Below are 23,585 nucleotides of genomic sequence, written 5' to 3' on the forward strand. Positions count from 1 at the left end.
TTTATGCCTAATATGAAACAGCAGTGGTAAAGCGGTCACATCATGATTCTGCTTTAAGAAAAAAAAGGTCACCTCTTTAAATTAACTTTATTTTATAGAAAATCAAATAATATAACTAAAATATCATAATACAACACTCCATACACTAAAACAACACATAATCTACTTAAGACAAAAAAAAAACAATTCAAGTAAAAAAAAAAAAAAGAACAAAAACTGAGTTTAGTACTTGACACTGTATATGTGAAGATTAGGTAGACATAGAAGAGAAATCCCTGTTTGTTTGACTGAATATGAAAATTAATTATTTTTGGTCAAACTGGAATCAAATCTAATGTATACATAATTTATAACAATTTTGTTGTCTTTATTTTTGTGCATAAATGTATCATTCAACGTTCATTTTGTACTTGAGTTGAGTGAGCAGATTAGAGCTGCTAATGAGACCAATTTGATCCCCTGCTTTGATCAGATTAGATTACCATTTCTGTGTGTGCAAGTGTGACAATAAGAGCTTCCCTTTCTGCCTTAACAAAGAGCTCATCAGCAGCAATATTCATTGGGTTCAAACGTTTTAAAGCATTGTTCAAATTTCTTGTTTTATTTCTGAAAACAGAGAAGGAACGTCTTGCTAATGAGTGTAATGGGAGAGCATGCAGGCACTGAATGCTTGCACACAGGCCACATTAGATATCCTTGAGATCTTGTTTATATATTGATCATGGCACGTCATGAGTCTACTTAGATGAAGGTGTACTGACAGAGAAAACAGGCAATAAAACTGATCATTTAACTATTTATTTAACTCTGCTCCAAATTAACAGACATAACAATATAAAAAATATAATAACTTTGTAATATAAAATTATATATATATTTAAATATATTAACCATCTATTAAAATTTGTATTACTTATATTTAATATAAAATATTATTATATAATTAAATAATATTATACAAATTATTTGTGAATTCAAATTGTAAATTATATAAATTACTGTAATTTATTTTCTATGATGTATTGTAAAGCATTTAGACATTTGCATGTACTTGTATTCAAATGAGCCTATACAGTATGTCACAGTAACAGGCACATATAATGTCTATGCCTTGTTTCTTCCTTTGTCTTCTTTTTTTTTTGATACAATATCTCAAATCCAAACAGTGGCAGGTTGTTAAAATAATAGTAATTAGTGGCAAAATATGGCAGAAAACGGCAAGTCTGCTTTGAAGCTCTTCCAGGATAAAAATCTTTCCATATGCTGAGGAATTTTGCTATTTATTGTCTCTCGTTATCCAGACAGAAACTCCTCTTCTCTGCATATGTCTTATATTTTTCAGTGGTCGTCCATGTAGCCGGTTGTAAGATCACTTCTCCATCTACAGTCTGGTGGGCTGAAATGAGCCTCACAAACATCTGGGGAATGGGTCACACTCTCCTGGTTTTGTTTTTTTCCCCCTCTATGACTGATGTGTACAGTGACGGGGAAGGCAGTTTGGAACTGAAGTAACTACAAGTTACTCACACTTTACCTATCTATCTATCTATCTATCTATCTATCTATCTATCTATCTATCTATCTATCTATCTATCTATCTAAAAATACATCAATATATATATCTATCTATATATATATCAATCCAACTATACTTCTTAAATACATAAAATTACCTGATTAGTGAAATATTTGTTCACATACTGTATATGATTGCTCCAATTCTTGATAAAGTCACTATAATTTAAAAGACTATATAAACTGCATGTTGCTTAGTGTTAAAAGCAATATTTGTGTTTCTGTTGCAGAGAGTTTCTTTGTTAGTTATGTTAGAATGGTGGATTTCTAGGGTGAGTATGTGCCAATGTTAAGTGCACTTATAGGTGAACTACACTTCTAAAAGACTGCATTCTCCACATGCACAGAGAACAGACATAAAGAGCCACATGGAGGTCATCTCATGTGCTAAAGCTTTCTCTAAGTCTACTCACACCACTACTGGCACAGTGCCACACAGAAATGGAGCAGGACAGAAAGAGAGAGAGAGAAATGGGTCAGTTCTGGCACTTCTCCACAATGGCTGTGTAATGATGTGCCAGATATGGCAGAAACCAGACCATTCTCTACTGACCAACACGAGACGGTCACCTTTAACACTGTGGAGCTGTGAGCATACACATGCATACACATGCAGTCCTACTCTACCAGTGTCTCCCTCATCTCTGTCTCTCCCCATTCCACCACATAGTCTCAGCATTTTAATTCAGCTCTGAGCTGCACAAAGACATAATACAAAAGAGGTGCCAACACAAAACAAGGTGCTGTAGGTCAGCAAAGAACAATACAGATACTGTGTGCAATAAAATTAAAGGTATAGTTTACCCAAAAATTAAATTTTTGTCATGATTTACTCACCCTCAAATGCTTTTCAAACTTGTTTTTCAATACAACTCTTTGTTTTGTCGAACATAAAATGAGAAATTCTGAGGAATGTGCCAGTCACTATTTTTCATGCAATTGCAATGAATGTAAACTGAATTTGTCAGGTAAAAGATCATTTAAATATAAATAAAGTGTTTTTATGCAAATTATTGACACGGAGGGTTGTCTCTTTTTAAAAAATAATTATGTGAATAATACAGAGATCAGGCTTTTGGTCTTTTCCAGGAAGCTCTCAGGAAACTGTTGTTACCCATGACATTGTAATCTTGACTCAGCTGCCAGTCAGAGTGATGGATCACAATCACTGGGGCGGCACCCATACAATACAAGGGGAGTGTCCATTTGACATGAGCACATGATGAGCCTTACTAGAGCCAGAGCCTTTTTGTGGTCAAGTGTGAATACACTACATGACTTTTTAAATCTCAACATATGTGACACTGAGGACTGCAGTAATGACTGCTGAAAATTCAGCTTTGCCACAGTTGCCGGCACAGGAATGTATTATATTTTAAAAATATTCAAATAGAAAATAGTTATTTAAATTGTAATAATAATTTAGTGAGCATCAAATACTTCCTTTAAAAACGTTAACATGGATGTTTCTGACCCCAGTGTTTTGAATGGCAGTGGAATTGTGATTTCTGTTGTGTGCACATGTTCTAGTATGGGGCATACACAACTTGTTTTAGGTTCAAGGGTGCTCATGTTGTCTTTGCCGCTGCTATGGGTTATGGCCATACTGGGACGAGGCATATATATATATACATATACAGGTGCTGGTCATATAATTACAAAAAGTTGATTTATTTCATTAATTCCATTCAAAAAGTGAAACTTGTATATTATATTCATTCATTACACACAGACTGATATATTTCAAATGTCTGTTTCTTTTAATTTTGATGATTATAACTGACAACTAAGGAAAATCCCAAATTCAGTATCTCAGAAAATTTGAATATAACTTAAGACCAATACAAAGAAAGGATTTTTAGAAATCTTGGCCAACTAAAAAGTATAAAAATGAAAAGCATGAGAATGTACAGCACTCAATACTTAGTTCGGGCTCCTTTTGCCTGAATTACTGCAGCAATGCGGCGTGGCATGGAGTTGATCAGTCTGTGGCACTGCTCAGGTGTTATGAGAGCCCAGGTTGCTCTGATAGTGGCCTTCAGCTCTTCTGCATTGTTGGGTCTGGCATATCGCATCTTCCTCTTCCCAATACCCCATAGATTTCTATTTCTATTTGCTGGCCAATTAAGAACAGGGATACCATGGTCCTTAAACCAGGTACTGGAAGCTTTGGCACTGTGTGCAGGTGCCAAGTCCTGTTGGAAAATAAAATCTGCATCTCCATAAAGTTGGTCAGCAGCAGGAAGCATGAAAGGAAATGCAAAATTTACTTTCATCAGAGCACATAGCTTTGGACTACTCAGCAGCAGTCCAGTCCTTTTTGAAGCGAGACGCTTCTGACGCTGTCTGTTGTTCAAGAGTGGCTTGACACAAGGAATGCAACAGCTGAAACCTATGTCTTGCATACGTCTTTGTGTAGTGGTTCTTGAAGCACTGACTCCAGCTGCAGTCCACTCTTTGTGAATCTCCCCCACATTTTTGAATGGGTTTTGTTTCACAATCCTCTCCAAGGTGTGGTTATCCCTATTGCATGTACACTTTTTTCTACCACATCTTTTCCTTCCCTTCGCCTCTCTATTAATGTGCTTGGACACAGAGCTCTGTGAACAGCCAGCCTCTTTTGCAATGACCTTTTGTGTCTTGCCCTCCTTGTGCAAGGTGTCAATGGTCATCTTTTGGACAACTGTCAATTCAGCAGTCTTCTCCATGATTGTGTAGCCTACAGAACTAGACTGAGAGATCATTTAAAGGCTTTGCAGGTGTTTTGAGTTAATTAACTGATTAGAGTGTGGCACCAGGTGTCTTCAATATTGAACCTTTTCACAATACTCTAATTTTCTGAGATACTGAATTTGGGATTTTCCTTAGTTGTCAGTTATAAACATCAAAATTAAAAGAAATAAACATTTGAAATATATCAGTCTGTGTGTAATGAATAAATATAATATACAAGTTTCACTTTTTGAATGGAATTAGTGAAATAAATCAACTTTTTGATGATATTCTAATTATTTGACCAGCACCTGTACATATACATATACATGCATCGAAGAATGAATCATTCGGGTAGTTTCATTTGTAAATGAAAACACAACATGCTGATTTATCTTATTTATTGTCACATACAGGTGTAAATACGGGGATGGAATACATTTACCTCATGATTGATTGACGGTGATGGTGATATTGCATTGGCACGTGTATGACCAATACAGACATTAACTGATTAGATATGTTGTTAGATTGTGCTTAAATTCTCATTTAGCTACAAACAGCCATGAAGAATCCTCACAATACGTCACTGTCTTATCTTTCAGCTGCAGGTTGACCTTGGCTGCTTTATTCAGCCAGTATCACAACTGGTCACTAAAAGCCAATGGGACACCTTGCCTCAAGCAAGCTGTGTCTAATATCTGATTTGTGGCCTGTGAGTACACCTTTGATCGCTTCAGTGTAATCTAAGACAGAATGTGGGCTCTTTTGATAACCTGAGTATGCAAATCCTGAGCCATTATATATGTGCATATATAACAATCTAACACCGACAATGTACAACAAAACAGAATGATTTTCTATCTACCACATAATGTGGGTAGTATATATGGGCATGGTTCAGAATTTCTCAACGTGGATGAAAAGCTTAGACTGTCTGACCTACTTCTGCCCTGTTCCTGACCACAACATCATTTCATTACACAAGCCAATAGGAGATCTTTTAATGCTCTTCAGATAGCAAGATTGGCATCTGCTGAGAGCTAGTGGTCACTAAAGCCCTGTATCACAGTCTTTCTTATTCATTCATTCATTCTTTCTTTTTTTGCTGTTGATTTTTTTTGTTTACTTATTAGTATTTTTTATCTTCATTTTATTTTATTTGTTGTATTTAAAAAAAATCTTTAATTGTTTTTAAAAATGATTTTAATTTGTTTGTGTTGTATTTTTTATTTATCTTTACAACAAACAGTCATGATAAAACCACTTGACTTAACATAAAAATAAAATAAGCTATAAACAATTGACTTAAAATATTCAAGTCTATGTTAAAATACATTTTTAAAACAACCAAATAAATAAATACACATGACCCGTATAAAGTAAATTTGCTAAGCCTTGAAAAAGTGATTGATTTTTGAAGTGATTTTTCTTTATTTCACTGAATGCAAAATGTGTAATATTCAGAACTTTTCAGTCTTTCAGCTCATGCATTACGTTTTGGAATTTGAATGGAAATCACAATATATAGGAAGTGGAATGTACATAAATTCAGCAGGTTCTAAAAAAATGTTCTTCCACTAGTCCATCAAATTAAAGTTATTTCATGAAACATATTGACATAATAAAATAATGATTAAAATAACTAAATTCAATCTAAGTCATATAAAATATTCAAATTACATTTTAAAACTTTCAAACAAGGCTTTGTGATCAATTGAATTTATCTTGACAAACTTTCTTTGTCTTGAGGAACATTTTAATTTCTTTGAATTAGTTAAGAAATAAAATTGCATCCTGTTCAAGTTTAAAAATAGATTTTCAATTAAAAGCAGAATGCAGCTAAATCTGAGACACAGGTTTTCTTTAGTTAAATAATATGTGTACTTTCATAAATAACAAAAAATTAAATTAATTGGCAAGCACTTGGGAAATCACCAGGTAGAGAGTGCTACATTTACAGCTTCATCTACAGCCTAAACAACAATGTAAGTGGTTTTTTTTTTTTAGTTCTTGATTATACCACTAGGTGGTGGAATGCCCTTCTTTCTTTCTTCCTTTCATTCTTTCTTTCTGTAACTGGAGTCCTGTCTTTTTCGAGCATTAGAGGGGAGACCCATGAGGTTAGTTGTATAACCTCAGGCATTAGACACACTAAACCAGCATCTGTTTGTACTCTAACCTTTGACTCAAAATCTCATGTTTAGAATGAATGCCTTTCCAAAATGCTGTCTTTTTTCTTTCTCATGTGGATTGTTCTTTAGCCTGAAGGGGCTCCTAGAGTGTCACCTCCAAAACTGATTTGCCCGTATAATCTATAAATCTAGAAAAAGGTTTTATTTTCAGTTGTGCAGTATTAAAATGTGTAATTCTTATTTTGGGGGCTTGTTTTCTTTTGTTTAAATGGGGAGATGATGGTGTTTTTGCTTAATGCATTACCCAGAGTTTAGTTCAGGACCATGGACAGAGACTAGTCACTTCCACAGCAAAGTATTTCTGGCTGTGCTTATATGTAAATATGTACAATAAATATATACGCATATATATGAATCATTAAAACATCAAATCTTCTGTCAACAAAGAACATTATCCACTAAAACTATATAAATAAATGTAGCAGACCACACATATACTGACATCTTTACTGCAACTCTGTCTTTGTCTAATAAACACCCTTTTACTAAATACATACAATTAATACATGCATGCATATACTTGTCAGAGAGAGATTTTCATTAAAGATTTTGTAGGACAGATTCCAGGCTTGAGAAGTGAAGATAAGTGAAGACTGATAGCATACGACAGGAGCCATTTGATATTAATGACTTCAATCATTAAAAACCCTTTTGGGAGGAGATGAATAAAGAAGAAAATTATACCCATGATTAATGAAACTATCATAATTCTAAAGATTATCATTTTCCCCAGGCTTTTCATTTTCTCGTATCTTTATTTTCAAATCCTGCAACAATGGAGTGGGGTTAATTTTCGCTGTTCTATAAAATATTTCTTTCATTCATCTCAGGCCATAATACAACCTGTATTTCATTCTAAAATGTTAATTTCATATATACTACAAACCCAGCAATACAGCTTGTTTGTTCATAGCACAATATAACATTAAAGGCCCCGTTGCCTTTCAATAATGCATCCAGCAGTGGAGGGCTGTTTGTTTTGTTATACTGATCTAAGAGCTTTATAAAGCCGCTGGGAGCGGTAAATCAGATCGAGCAGTGTTTTCTGGCAAAGTTAATCAGCTCAGGCCAGCGGCTTTTCCTAAATCGTAGAATCCAATACATTTAGTGGGAGGGGAGAGAGAGAATTCAGCTGATCTTAGGGAATTTCAGGGCTGAGCACGTCTTGCCCGGTTCGGTCTGTAACGAGTGTGCATACCGGCAGGCTATGTGACTCTCAACACATACACACACACACCACTCCCCCTTCCATCATACACTCAGATCTGTGATGACATCACACATTCCCATACAAACGATGGCTAGAGGCACAAGGGGAATGGTTCCTGCAGAGAGAGTAAAGACAGAGGGATGTTGAGACTGGTGCTGCACACATGCACACATTCCCACTTCTTTCAGTTACGTTGGAAGGACATGGACGGTTTTACATTTTGATAACTTACATTGTATGGTGAGAAGGAACCAGGGAACCTAAAGAAGAGGTACATGAAGGTCTTTCTCTCTATCAACAAGCAAAATCAAAAGCTCCACAAGAGGAAGGTCAGAGTAGTTGACCTCTGACCATCACAGGTGGATGTGCTCTTCGTGAACTTAGGATCACAAAGGCATTCCGGGAATGGATGTCAAGGGCAAGGTGGCAAGACGATGGGAGGATATAGCTGCCAAAAAGAAGTCTGGCACATCCCTCAACTTAGTGCAAGGGGTTTTCTTCTCGACACCTACGTGGTAAGAGATTGACTCCATATCTGACTGTTTTGTGCTTCTATGCACTGAAAAAAATATAAACAATTTTCACTTAGGAAAATGTCACAATTAATTACAAAGAAACAGCTATTAACACATTGAATTAAACGTGAAATTTTGAGTTAGAAAGACTGAAATACCTTTTTATGCAAAACATATTCCAGCAATTTTTGTTGTATTTACTTAACTTTGAAAAAAAAAATTTTTTTACAGGATACATGTTTATGTTGTGTTGTTGAGGATTTTTGGCAATGAAAGGGTCAGCTGTAGGGGAGCTCAGCAGGTTCTTGGATGTGCTGTGAATAATTTCTGAGAGATGCAAGAGAGACAGTCAAGTGTTGATTAATCATGGTGGTTATTTTAGAAATTTAATTAGGAATTCAAAAAAAGAAATCTGGTTATTTTTATATAGGTGCAGTGGGGATGTTTTGTGGGTATATGTGTCAAATGCGCATACAGTGAGTTTGCATCTGCGTTTCTTGCTCAAAGTCACCCTGTCCTTATGATTTTGGGCCAAGCACACTCTCTCTCTCTCTCTCTCTCACACACACACACACACACACACACACACCACACACACACACACACACACACAGACACACACACACACACACACACACACATACACACACACTGTAATACACTCTGCATTCTGTTGACATCTATCATACTCCTCTTGTCATCAATATTTGATTGCTTTAGCTTGCTTGATCAAACTATTAATTCACAAAATACAAGATTTTGAGCACAAATAACAGTGGCACATGTGGTCTGCATTATGCATGAGCCTGGTCCCATTTTTACACACACACACACACACACACACACACACACACACACACACACACACACACACACAGACAGACAGTGTGTGACACAGTGACCGGCTTCAGTGTAATCCATCAGACTATGCATTCATTAAAGACGGTGGCTCTGCGTCAGTTGTCATCTCTTGCTGATATAACTGTTAGGAGAAAAAGGATATTACTGTCACCTTGCAGTTCAAAATCAGGGCTGGATCTTTTGTTTCGAGATTGAGATGTTTATCCTGCTTTCATTTGCTTGCTGGATACAGTAGGAAATACTGTTGTAAGTGAGCTTGTAAAAATTGGGTAAAAGCTTTACAATATCTCCTCAGATAAATGGTTAATTTTGTTGTATCTGTTCTTTAAAAAAAATTACAAAACTAATTTCTGTGTTTCTTAATTATTCAAAAGATTTGAGTAAATGTCACAGCAACCCTCAAATTCAGTGTTTTCCTGTTTTGATAAGTGCCAATATGCATAACCAATATTCATAACCCATGACAAAATTTGATGGATTCCAAAAACCATCATACATTATGAATGTATTATTATTATTATTATTTATTCAATGGTCTAAAATTAGTTTTAACTTTAAAAGATATGTTAAAATTAATTATTTTTTTGTGTTGACATTTTAAATCTTATATGTTGCTCACATGAAAATGAAAAAGTTATGTTTATTAAGAGTATAAGTAAGGTTCTTATAGAGAAACAGACCAAATGGTGTTATTGATCAGAGCACTCTACTAAAGAACCCACAACTAAATATTTATAAAAGTGTAAATATAAGTCAAAAATATTTGTCAAAACTATAATCGTTGTATTTCTAAAGAAATGATACATGTATTTTGGTCAAAAATGTACAGTAGCTAACCAACATCTATTTGTAATTTTTGATGGGTCATGAAATGTCTCATGTTTTGTTTAAGATTTAAGATCAGTTTTATTACTCAGGATTCTGATATGTTTTGTCTTTCCTTTAGATGAGCAGGAAGCTGTGCAGAAGCGAACTTTCACAAAATGGATCAACTCTCATCTAGCAAAGGTGAGCCGAGTCATGTGTGAGATTTCTGAACCAACATACATCCATTCATGTGTGAGAGAAAAAAAGCACCTTTGTTGGTGTTACAGCCACTTCTCTCCACAGTGCAGAATTAATCTGTCACAAGACAGGTGGCACCAGTCCAGGTCCAACATGAACATACACTTTAATCTCCTCTTTAAATTACTGTGCCTCATTTTACCAGGGTACGGTCAGTCTGCTGACAGGATTTACCTATAGACAACTATGCAACAGTACAACATTAATTTATTAAATATTATTATTATTATTATATTTTTTATATATATATTAACCACATAACTTAGGAGGAAGTATAAAAACACAGGAGGGACAATTTGCATTTTTTAAATTTTTTGTCATCAGCATTTTGCCACAAGTATTGAAATATTCACCTGAAATATTCCTTTAATTCATTTGAATTTCTATTATCACAATAGGGACATTATTAAAAGCTTACCCGATAACAGGTGCTTGTATAAATTTACATAAAAAAAAACAGGACACAAGTATTTGACCCCATGATATGCGTGTAATAATAGCTTGATGGCTTATTGATTTGTGTGTGAAGAGGACTGGGACAGCGACAGCCATTTTTTTAAAGTAGCCGGCACTCTAGATATATTCCAGTGTGGTCACCAAGACTTGACTGTGTTAATCTTCTGTGACGAGGAGCAGGGAAATTCATTTGAAGTATCAATCTGTGGGGGAAAGCGTCTTGATGTGGCATTTTGTATTAGGTTGCACATCAGCGTCCTCTCCAGCGTTAAATGTTAACCACAGAAAATCTGATGTTCATACACTCTCTAGCTGTTATTTATTTATCTGTTTGCTCATTACCATCTGTCATGGACATATTGGACCTGTCAGTTAGAGTTGTCAGTGAGATTCAAAGCATCAGTGTGCTACAAGATGACAGTGTTATGAATGGTTTCTGCGGGTTATGCTTCTGATTATTTCTCTGACAGGAGATTCCTCAAGTTTTAACATGTTGTTCCACTTCCCTTTAAACAGCTACTGCATGGATAGATGCTTTCTGACGTATAAACTCTGTGGATTATAAAGCACATTTACGAGCAGATTCTGTAAAGGCATAGCTTTTCTTTTTATGCTGTAGAGTTATTTTAGTATTATTTGTCTCGTATTTACAGAAACATTTATATATATATATATATATATATAATATATAGGTCAGTATATTATTATAGATTATATTTATATATAGTATATAAATACTTTTTCTTTAAAAAAAGAAATACTATAATACTAAATCAATAATTAGTAAAAGAAATACTTTTTATGTTAGCCTTGTAAGCTATTTTATTTTTTTAAAACATTTTTGTTGCAATTTTAATACTTATACTTATGTATTTCAGTTAATTGCTATTTTTTATTTTATTTATAATTGTTAGTTTAGTTTCATTTTAAATTGAGATGAATTTGTGAATAAACATTTTTATTTTAAGTTTTTAAATAACACTGCTGTGTCATGGTGTGATAGTTTATTAAAGGCAAAATTATAAAGGAAAATTTAAGCTGGATCAGATCAAGATTTTGCTTTCAGTGGACTGCACTGAAGAGAGAGAGAGAAGAAAATCCACCCTGCCGTATATATTTAACTTGGACCTGCAATCCTATTGTATGAAAGAGATGTGACATGGTCATATTGCTTCAATAGACATGATATTTGTTTTTTCATGAAATGATTATGCAGGAATGACAGAAATGGAGAGATCGTCTCATTAAAATTGCAAATAGAGAACTATTTCAACTGGTTCTAGAAACTGTCAGAATCAATTACATTCATTGTATCTTGTAAATCCAACCAAATTTTACTCAATAGCTGAACACCACCATGCCATCCCTGGAACCCCGCTGTTCCCACTTCTTTGCTGTTGCCCTTTAACCTCATCCTACTGCTGAATGATGTTGCCTTGGCGACAGCACTCTCAAGTGTTTGAGGGAGAAGTTTGAGAATGCATGTGCCAGATAGGAGGAAATGTGACTCTTATATTGTTGACAGGATGATTTTAAACACAGACTGATAGACTGAGGAAAAACTGTCGGTGCATTTCTGGTCAAAATGTCTGTCTCTAGCCCTGGACCAAATTGCTAATGCAAATCATCTGCAGTGATTTTCCAGCTCCATAATTCATACCCTAAAGGTGTCGGATTAATTCTTAGCATGTGTAAGATAACACAGAATGAGAATTACACACCGTTTCTTTTCGCTCCTCTCATTCACTTTATAGAAGTATCAATAGACTATTAGAAGATGCACCCACAGGTCCATGATAGATAATGATGTACATGTAATTAGGTGTAAAATGAGTAAATTAGGTCCGTTAGTTCCACGTTTCACTAGTGAGTGATGGGAGATGTTTGGCATTGAAGCCTCAAAGCCCTTTGTATGTTGACAGAACTGAAATGCCGACTGGAAGGTTTTCATATTACTGTCATTTGCAGATGTTGCAGTATTCAGTGAAGCATTAACCTTTGAACATGTTCCTGCACTAGAGTTATGGCTGCATCTCACACTACTCATATATAGGAATAGCTGCTTATTATTATCATTGTCCGTGTTGATTAAACGGGATCAGTAGTGATATTTATATTAAAGGTGACACTTTTATAAGATAATATAATAAAATACAATAAGTCATTTATAAAGGTAATCATTTATCCAAAATGAAAATTCTGTCATTCATTTTCACTTTCATCTCATTTCAAACTAGTTTGATTTTTTGGAACTGTGGAACACAAAAGAGAAAATGAATGGATAGCCAGATCTTTTTAATAGTTCAGTTGATCCAGTTTAGTTCTGAATGATTTATATATGAATCAGACTTTTTATGTTTGAAGTTTTATGGAGAGGAAGATTGTTAGTGAATAATTTCTCATCTGAAGGTGTGATATGACTTTTATAGACTTGGAACATAGCACGCTCAAATATATTATAAAGGTGTATGGACCACTTTTTATAATAAAGTTTTTTTTTTGTTTTTTTTTTTTTTTTTCTTTTTTTTTTTTTTTTTTTTTTTTGTAAGTTAGTCTGTTTCTAAAAATGTAAGTTTTCTGTGTCTTTTTTTGAAGCTTGAAACCTCCTCTCCTTTTTCAGTGTAATTGTATGGACAAGGGCGTCAATTTCTTTTATGTTCCACATGCAAAATCAATTCAAAGTGATTCAGAACAACATGATGGCTGAATTTTCATTTTAGGGGGAACTGTTTTTAAACTCTGTGCACATCTTGTAAAATTGAAAAGGTGTAAACTTCCAAAAAAATAGTCAACTGCTCAGCTTTAAACCAAGATCTTGGTTCTATCCAATAATCAATTCCTACAGAATTTGATCAGCATTGCATTAAAAGATTTAACAAAATCCTCATACTCCAAACCATTCATTAAAAGATACCATCATAGGACGCAAAGTGCCTCAGGTCTCTTTACTCATGCATGTGCTTGCAAATTTGAAGGACATCAGAGAGGCAGGACTGAAGTACTAATCTGCCTAAGAGCCTCAACTTGATTAGCCACTAGAGACAGAGAGAGAGAGAGAGAGAGAGAGAGGTTGGGGGGGGGGGAGCGAATGAAAGAAAGTGAATGCGTAAGAGGCCACCCTGCATTTCAATTTTGACAAATCCTCTCAGAGAGGGTTGGGCTTAATTATAGCATGCCCAATATTGTGGATGAGCTCATTTCTCATGTGTTTGACAGATAGCATGGGTGAGCAGCCACACAGCAGCCACACACACGCACCCTGCTGCCTGCACCTGCTTTATCACTAGACATATATCAACGCCCCATCAGGTTTCTCTCTGAATTATGAAATTCAGTAATCAGTGCCCACAGATTCACAAACTGTACCCTCAATTTAACAATCAGTGCTCACAGATTTGTAAGCAGTAACCTCAATTTTGTCATTTGTACCCACGGGTTCATAAACTGCACCCACTGCTTTCTAGACGGGTCACTGAGTTAAGGAATCTGTGTGGTTCAGAAATCTTCTCCTTAGTTGCTCTAGAAGAGCTCTGTACTTTCATAATAATGACATTATTTTTAATGGGATTGGGAATGCAGAGATGTGCTAGAGGGTCCATGGAAGGTTTGAGTGAAAAAGAAACACAAATATAAAATGTATTTTTAATTTTAAATATATTCTTTGATGTTATTGCATATAAAAACTATTTAGTGGACAAATTGCAGTTGAATAGTAAGCCGTGACCTACTCTCACCTTAATTGAACTCGTCTCTGCCCCCAGTGTCTCTCTCATCTCTGACTGATATTGAAAACAGTTGAGTGGCCCTCAGGCATTTTGTATGTTTACGTAACTTTGATTGGGTTTTTCGGAGAACATGCCAGCTACCGTAGCTAAACACTGTCTCTCTGCTGAATACATCAGCAGCTCCTGCCCATGACAATCTATTTCCATCAGTAATAACCAGACACAGATAATTAGTTTGTTAAGGCCTGCTGGTTGTGCCTTTGTGTTTTTTTTTTTTGTTCCTCTTATTTTTCATTAGTTGCATAATTACTCAAAGTGCCTCTTTTTAATGTAATATCCTATAAGGTGATTTTATCCAATTAGCTTTTGAATTATTTAGAGCTAATTAGAATATCTTAGCAATTCCTCCCCCTGCTGTCTCAAAAATGCTTCAAGAATTAATCTTTTAAAAATTTCACTCACTTCCCCTTTCTGCCTCTAATTAAGGTCATCCCACTCTCGTTTCTCTTGAAATTCATGTTCATTTTCACTCTTAAACTACCTTTTTTTCTCTCGCTATTTTGCCGTTATTTTGAAATATAACTCCCCACCCCCTCTACATCTCTCTCTCTCTCTCTCTCTCTCTCTCTCTTTCACACACACACACCACACACACACACACACACACACACACACACACACACACACACACACACACATACACTCTCACTCACTTTCACTGTTTCATATTAATCTTCTCATGAATGACTTTGCCACCCGGCTGCTTTCCACTCCAAATCCCAGTCATGTGACTGCTGTCTTGAGAGAAATCCTGAATGTGTTGTCCGGGTAAAGAGGGACTGTGTAGGATGGATTAGTGGAGGGGCTTCACGGGGTCAGACAGTCTGTCATCTCTAGAATCAGCAGCTTTTACTCAGGCTTTTTAGATGCTTCTTAAGCTCATGACTGTCACTGCCTAACAATACATTCACTGGTTTAATCTATAAAACTCATTCAAACTCACATCACAACTATGTACAGAATGCCACAACACATATCTATCTATCTATCTATCTATCTATCTATCTATCTATCTATCTATCTATCTATCTATCTATCTATCTATCTATCTATCTATCTATCTATCTATCTATCTATCTATCTATCTATCTATCTATCTATCTATCTATCTATCTATCTATAATCCTTCTATAGTTCTATCTCGGTTCTATCTATCTGTTTTTATCTATTGTTCTGTCATTCTATCTTCTATATTCTATAATTCTGTAGTTCTGTCTATCATTGTATCTATCTGTTTTTCTGTCTGTCATTCTGTCACTTTATTTAACATTCTTTCATTCTATCTATTGTTCTATCTTTCATTTTGTCATTCTATCTTTTGTTCTGTCTTTCGATCTTTCAGTCATTCTATTGTTCTATCTGTCTGTCATTCTAATTATCTTTCTGTTTATTGTTCTGTCTTGTTCTATCTTCTATCATTCTATCATTCTTTCATTCTGTCTCACATTTTATCTGTAATTCTATCTTTCTATCATCCAAATTTTTTCACTCTATCTTTCATTCTTTCTGTTGTTCAGTCCTTCTATCTGTCATTTGATCTGTCTATCATTCTATCTGTCTGTCTTGCATAGATGTTTAAATAGTTTGAAGTAAAATGGATTGTTTTCCCTCCTCAGTGCAATCCTCCTTTAGTGGTCTCTGATCTCTTTGAAGATTGTTAAAGATGGAGTGATGCTGCTAGCTCTTCTTGAAGTCCTGTCCGGTCACAAACTGTTAAGCTAAATGTACTTTTTGTTGTTTGTGGTATTTGATTTTCCTTTGTTATTCCAATTTAATTAACAGCTGTACAAATGACTTTTATTGTATCAAGCATCATTGTCCCAGTTAGCCTTAAATATCTGTAATATAGAATGAATTTTTTTTAAACATTGTGATATTGTTTTAAAATGATAGCAAACATGATGTAATATACAAGACATATGAACAAAAACAATGTATTCACTACACATTATTAGCACTCACAGATGGATACCCACACTCTCAGTGAACAATCCCATAAGGCTAGTGGTGCTTCAGGTCTTTGCAGTGCTGTAACAATCAATATACCAAGTGGCACATGGCCCTTTGATTTTATTTTTCTTTTTTCTTTTTTTTACTCTCTCTCTTGCAATCTATTGGGTGTCATCTTTGTATTCTCTGTCTCTCTGTAACATGAATAACTATACTGCTTGTCTGCTTTCTTCTTGCTGTCTCTTTAAAAAAAATCAAATCTTTCTCTTTCCCCATTTTTTTGCTGGATATTTCATGTTCCTCTGTTTATCACTGTTTTCCTTTTGTCTGCTGTGCTATCTACTCCCATCTGACAGCCATGTGAACAGGGCCGCAAGCTGAGGAGGATCCACTGGGTTGCTAACGTGGGAAGAGCGCTGAAGTTTCTGGAGGGCAGGAGGGTAATGCTATCCATTCCCAGAGTGCTTTGCTCAGGTGTACAGCTCCAGGTCATAACCACTCAGTCTGACCTACACAACCTTTTCCTGCTCAGCTCTGATACTGCTTTACAGCACTGTCTCACAAGAGACAAAAAGAAGGAAATCATTGTTCTTCATTTCATGTTTAAATCTCATTCTGAACAAGAAGAAATTGTTTTATTAAAATCACCAGCAAATGAAGGATTTATGGATTAATAACTTGCTACATGGCTCAGAATAGATTTATGAGGTTGATGTTGACACGTCAGACTGAAATCAGTCTCTTTATTGAGGTTTGTGTTTAGTTCTGAGGTCAGCTTATTGTAAATCTGTCTCTGGTGCCTCACATGTGCGATGAGCTTCCATCATAGAGTCCTTTCTGTCTGTCTGTGGTTGCCAAAGCTGGACAAGTGGACCAAATAATATACAGTCAGTAGGAGTGTAAAGGTACACGTATTTGTACCGAAATACAGCATCGTTTTAACAACTGCACGAGTGGAACCTCATTTGGTAACTTCCAGTTTTTGTATATTGTACTTTTTTCATAAGAAACAAAGTTTCATCTTCCAAAATGTAATTTTTTATTTTTATTATAAATGCCTGTATAAGCATGAGTCAGTGTTATCATCCCTTCCTCTTTACTACTAGTTTTAATGTGAAATAAACATGAATGAACATCTCATCAGTTTTTCTTTCACTAAATATTAGAATAAAAACAGCTTGTAAACAAAATGTCAGATAGCATTTCATTTACCTCCTTAGGCAAGTCATCCCTATACAACAACTCTATAGAATACCATACAAAAAATCAAAATAATACAATTTAACTAAATATTAGACTATATGCTCATTATATTTTACCTGTTAGTGATGACTTAATTATTAAATGTATGTTTAAATATATCTGTTATGAAACAAGTTATGACAGCCACTGTGTAAAAAAAAAAATATTTCAACAACAAATAGAAATTTTATAATTTAGAAATGCTACATTATGTTCAATTTACAATTTTTTGACCAAACATTTGACCAGTGTTTTTAAGGATCAAGGCACTAACTTCTGTCTCCCATCTCTTTCTCTCGCTCTCAAAACATTTAAACATTTTTTTAAATTATCAAGGCACTAACCTCAGTTCTTACCAACCCTAAACCTTTGAAAGGCAGTGCAAACAGTTTAATGGTCATTATTAGAAAAATATTTGACCCCTCAATGCCGTAATGCCAAGTGTTCCAGAGAGTTGAGTTCAATGAAAGTTCATTTTAGTGTAGTGTAGCTCTGTTTTAAAATAGATTAAAGGAAGAGGTATACTGTCATCGTCTATTGTTTTATAGTAACGCCATGGAGATTTGAAATGGAAAACATTTTTCCCCCTTTATAATCAGAGTATTTTTTCATATCATCTCTCTGGGGAGAAGCACATAGATATTTCACGTATAGCTGTGCTTCAGACTGTAATTATACAGTCTGTCAGCGAATGAAGCTGAGCTAAGCCTCCCACTCTTGAGGTGGTCTGTCTGTCTGTGTATCTGATCTCTCAAGAAGCTGAGGATTCATTTCGTAAGCTACAGTCTTTCACCATCTTATCTGTCTCTGTCATCCCTCTCTCATCTCTCTCTATTCCCTGTGGAGCACAGTGGGAGAAACCAGAGTACAGAACTCTTTTATATTATGCTGTGTGCTGTACTTTTACAATCCAGTGTGGGACACAATATTTTAATCGGTAATAGTTAATGGACGTTTTTGTTTTAATGGACGTTTGACTGTGTTTGTAGTGTGGTAAGTGTGTTGGTGTGTGTGTGTGTGTGTGTGGTGTTTGTGTGTGTGTGTGTGGTTTTGTGGGTGTGACTGTGTGTGTGTGTGTGTGTTTGTGTGTGTGTGTATTTTTGTGTGAATTTTTAATTCTTTCTACTTAATCTATGTGTGATTATAACAATGGGTGCATGTGTGCAGTGCACACCTTGTCTGTCACTGAAGGGTTTTAGGTTATCTCAGAGCTGAGGTTTCTTATCACCTGTCCTTCAGTTGATGGGACACACTTTTGTTAACAGCATGTAATGACCTCTATTCTTCTTTCTCTGTCTTTCGCCCCTTTGGTTTTGGTCACCATGTCAGTCGGCCTACAGAGGATCTCCGGTTAGTGTGACCTTTCTTTTGACTGTCTATAATGTCTATGATTGACATTCTCACTTTCTGAAACAGGACTCTCTTCAAATGTAACTGTGAATTAAAAAATCAACTTGATAAAAGTGATAGCAATATAAGCATCCTAAAAATAAAATCTAAAAAATCTTATCATTCAAGGAATACAAAAAAGCTGCTCTCTTCAATGAAAGTGATCGTGATCAGTGTTTTATATTAGTATCATTAATCATTTTATATACTATTTTAGTATGTATTAATTTTTGAATTAGCTTTTTATTGTTATATTTACAGTTTTTCATTTTTAATGTAAACTGTGTAAATGGTAACACAGTTTTTCATTTTTGTTAATTTATTTATGTTTGCTTAACAGATTAAACTAGTTAACATCAACACAACAGATGTGGTAGACGGCAGAACCCTCGATTGTGCTGTGGTTGATATGGACCCATCATCTTATCTTTCCAGGTAAAAATAGTAGAGAGGAAACATTTATAAATTCCATAATATTTCATTTTTCCACAAAAATGTCTTTAGTTTCTTCGTAATTTCCCTAAATCATATAGTAACATTTTTCAACACTTGTTGTTCAGATAGAGGAGCTCACCAGTCATCTACCAGCCGCCTACAACCTCAGTCTAGCAGCAATTCATCAGTGGAAAAGCTCCCAACAGCACGGAGACCAGCAGCCCACCTGTCAAACGCAAGCCCCGCCTTTCTTTTCAGGGTGGGGCCAAGAGAGCCCTGCTCAAATGGGTCCAGACCACAGCAACAAAAGTAAGAAACTGTATTGTTAATACATGCCAGTGCAACGTCTTGGTTGAATATATGGTTCTTTGCCCTTGTAATCCCATTTTTCCTAACTAAAGCATGTGACTGCATTCTTTCTGGGTTTTTACATAATGTTCATACACAGTGTTTACAGGAGATTGGGTCTGGATGTGAAAGAACTTTGGGCCCAAGCTGGCGCACAGGGGTGGCTTTTCATGCTGTCCATCTTTGCTTTGCGACCCATCTGGTTAATATGGAACGTGTTTGGAGGAGACCCACAGACAACCTAGAAGACGCCTTCTCATTGGCTGAGAGAGAACTGGGCATCCCACAATTGCTTGACCCTGAAGGTGATACCAATCATAAAGAATAACAGAATTACTTTTTAAACTAAGAGAAAATGTAGTGTTTCAAGTTTGCAATTTTTGATCCAATTAATGACTAGAGATTTTGATGCAGAGTCTGTTTTCGATGTTAATTCAAAAATATGCTGGTTTATACATATTAACAGACAGTTTTTTTTCTTTGATGTGTACTTTTAAATTAAACCAAATGGTTAAATTCTAAATTAGCTGCATGCCACTCACAGAAGATATGATTGATGAATTATTAATGGAGGGGTTAACGTCTTCAACCTCCTAGATGCTATCTGAGCATCCTCATGCTTCCTACAGACAAATGAAGTTTGACATTTAAACGATAAGTGACCCATTAGCCACGGTAGAGCTGACTGAACAAATAGTAAATGGTAAGTCAATGGTAAGGAACATTGTCAGCCATGGTTCTTTTGTAAAGGTAACCATCAGTGAAGCCTTTGTCAGGCTATAAACTTCCGGTCCCTGTTTTTTTAGACAATGCATCCTGATATTAAGCCCAAATGCTTAAAATTGCACAAATTGTATTAAGCAGCACAACATTTTTTATTTTATTTTTATTTTATTTTAACCAAATAAATGCAGTTTTTGGTGAGCAGAAGACATTTTCTTTCAAAAAAAACATTATAAAATCTTATCAACCCCAAACTTTTGAATTGTAGTGTAGGTTTAACAAAATGAGGTGTGTGGAAAGTGTGTGGAGTTTTGAGGCCAAACATTTAAAGCAAAGAATGTGTGAAATGCATAAGAAATGTTTAAAGTTTCTTGGTATAGCATCATCAAAAGTTGCAATTACCGCCTGGTGTAATTTTCAAAATACACCAAAAAACATATTGTGCATACAGTCATTGAAATTTGAGTAGGTAATTTCATGGTGTGTTATGGCTAAATGATACTGCATGGATGCACAAAAACAGGAGACAGGAGGTAAAGCTAAAAGGAAATGACTGTGAAAAAATCAGTTAAATCAAATTCGCCACAGAACAATGAACCACAATGAGTGGGTAAAAAATTAGACAAAAGAGGATGACAAATCACCTTTTTGGGAAGAAAGGAAGCTTTTGAATAGGGTTAGTTATTATGGGCCTCATCTGAAACACAGGGTTCCATTGCAGAACCTATATTTTATTTAAATTTTGTTTTAATCTTTTTTAATGTGATTTAGATGTGGATGTGGATAAGCCAGACGAGAAGTCCATCATGACATATGTGGCACAGTTTCTGAAAGCATCACCCAGACAGCCAAGAGACAGAGATTGGGCAGCATCAAGAGGAGGTACTATAAATATTTCTCATCCTACAACCAAACATTAACCAGCTCTCCATTCACTGTATGTCTCATGGTCTGAAGCCTAGACTCTTTACTCTGTTTGTGTAAATGACCACTATCAACAATCTGTTTATTTGTGGATTCATTTCTCTCTACTGACCATTTTCTTACACTATTTATACTCTTTATACTCCTCCCTCTGTTTTGTCCACTAATGTCTTGTTGTTTATGTGCATCCCTTTTCTGTCTCAAGTTTTATCTTGCTCCTCGAGCCATTGAGGAAATATGTTAGAGGTACGTTTGCGTGTATATAACCACATTATGCCTGCTTTGACTGCTCCGCCACTATTTTCCACCTGCTGCTGCTGTTCCATGCAGTTTTCAAATCCTTTCAGCAGTATATTGCCTTTCTTTTCACCATGAGTAGCACGGATGCTGTGTGGATCAGGTTTAATAATCTTGAGCATTGTACGTCTTTGATATGCCCGTTATAATTTTACTCCCTTTACTATTATATTTGCATTACAACTGGGGCTTTGGGTGACATTTACATGACAATAACGACCTTTGGCTTTGCGTTGATACCAATAGCCTGATGATTAGCATTAATAGCAGTCTTTAAAGAATAATAATAGTTCATAACCAAGTTGAAGTGCTGAATTGATCCTGTCACCACCTGGTCCTTTTGTAGAAGCCATTAGTTCCCTCATGCCAAGGTCTGCGTGTGTTTCAAAGTCACTGCAATTTGAACCATTTTCACCTCTTTGTTATACATTTAAACTAAGACAGTGTAGTTTTTTAATATTGCAGGGCATTGAATGCCTGTGACGGTATTCGTTTCTGGGAGGTGGGGAGGAGAACATGCGGCAGACGCTGGCAAGGTCATGATATAATCATTTTGATGACCCAAAGGCATCCTCATGGAGGATGCCAAAATGTCTGATGAGCACCAGAGGAATAGGCTTAATTACATTAGAATTAGCTGAACACTGCTCGCTCAACTTTCGTTGTTCTTGATCCTAATTCATAATAGGGAGGGTAAATGTGTGTAAAATGATTAAGTATCTCCCCTGCAGAGCTGATTTCTTGCTCCCCCATGGAGAGGTTTGGGGCAGATCCACACAATGGAGGAGAAGAACTCTGCAAACAGCAGGAGCGCAAAGTCTGCATTGGATTTATAAATGCGGCATTAGTGATGCATGTTTTGAACTGCAAAATTGTATTGAGTAGGGGGTTTAAAGTGCATTAAATTACTTTAGGTAAGGAAATGATGAGTGTAGAGCTCCCTAAGGGCCTTAAATCTGTGCAAATGTTTTGCTTTTTGTCTTGTTTCTACAATCTTAACTAAGTCAGCGCTCTTTTTTTCTCTCTCAGAGGGAGCAGCGTAAGACACTGAGGGAGCTGAGAGCGTGGGCAGATCAGTTGGAGAGAGACTGTGCTCAAGGCCAGAGGAATGGAGGAAGTCCTGTTGCGCAGTACCAGGTGAGCTCAGGGTCTCAGTCAGAGCCTGTAGGGCTGGCAGTGTTGTGTAGATAACATATGATATCAATTGGATGCCTGAGTAAAACTTATAGAGCGGTCAAACGGCCACTGTTAATACAACTATCCAAGAAAGCAGAAATACTGATATACAGTAGGGTTCAAAAATCTAGACTGTTAGTATAAATGCTTCTATTTTTTTATTTATGTCATTTAATACAACTGTTTTTATTATAAATCATGTTATTAATAGCTGGAAGTTGACTAACATGAAATTCTGATTTTCTTACAAAATGACTCTTTCTTGCAAAGAAGAAATGACTATTATGAAACCGAATCAGACTCATTCAGTCAGCCATTACTGAGTTTACCCAATATATCCTCCACTAATGCAAATCATTTTTTGGTTAAGTCTGAACTTATTTGAACTTAAGTGTTTTTGAATAACCATCTATATCAAGCTATGCTGTACTGTATTATCTGAAAGGTTTATAAAATTATAAGAATTGTTTCTTAATCATCCTATCATCAGCATATTAGAAAAATTTCAGACAAATCATGTGACACTGAAGACTGGAGTAATAGCTGCTTGAATTCAGCTTTGCAATATTATTATTATTTTTTTTTTTTCAGATAGAAAACAATTGTTAAATTGTGATATAATTTTACAATATTGCTGTTTTACTTGTTTGAAAAAGATAAACTTTTAACCAGTAGTAAATGTTGCCAGTCATGATTTGAGATTTGAAATTTTCACTGTGGTCTCAGA

General features: G+C 35.5%; 1 pseudogene; it reads left to right on the forward strand.

Annotated features, from left to right (window-relative positions):
- Positions 1–8,045: 8,045 nt before the first annotated feature.
- LOC109113050 overlaps positions 8,046–23,585 on the forward strand; it is a 117,608-nt pseudogene continuing 102,068 nt past the window's right edge.

This window comes from Cyprinus carpio, unplaced genomic scaffold (assembly GCF_018340385.1).
Source record: "Cyprinus carpio isolate SPL01 unplaced genomic scaffold, ASM1834038v1 S000006753, whole genome shotgun sequence".
Classification (NCBI taxonomy): domain Eukaryota; kingdom Metazoa; phylum Chordata; class Actinopteri; order Cypriniformes; family Cyprinidae; genus Cyprinus; species Cyprinus carpio.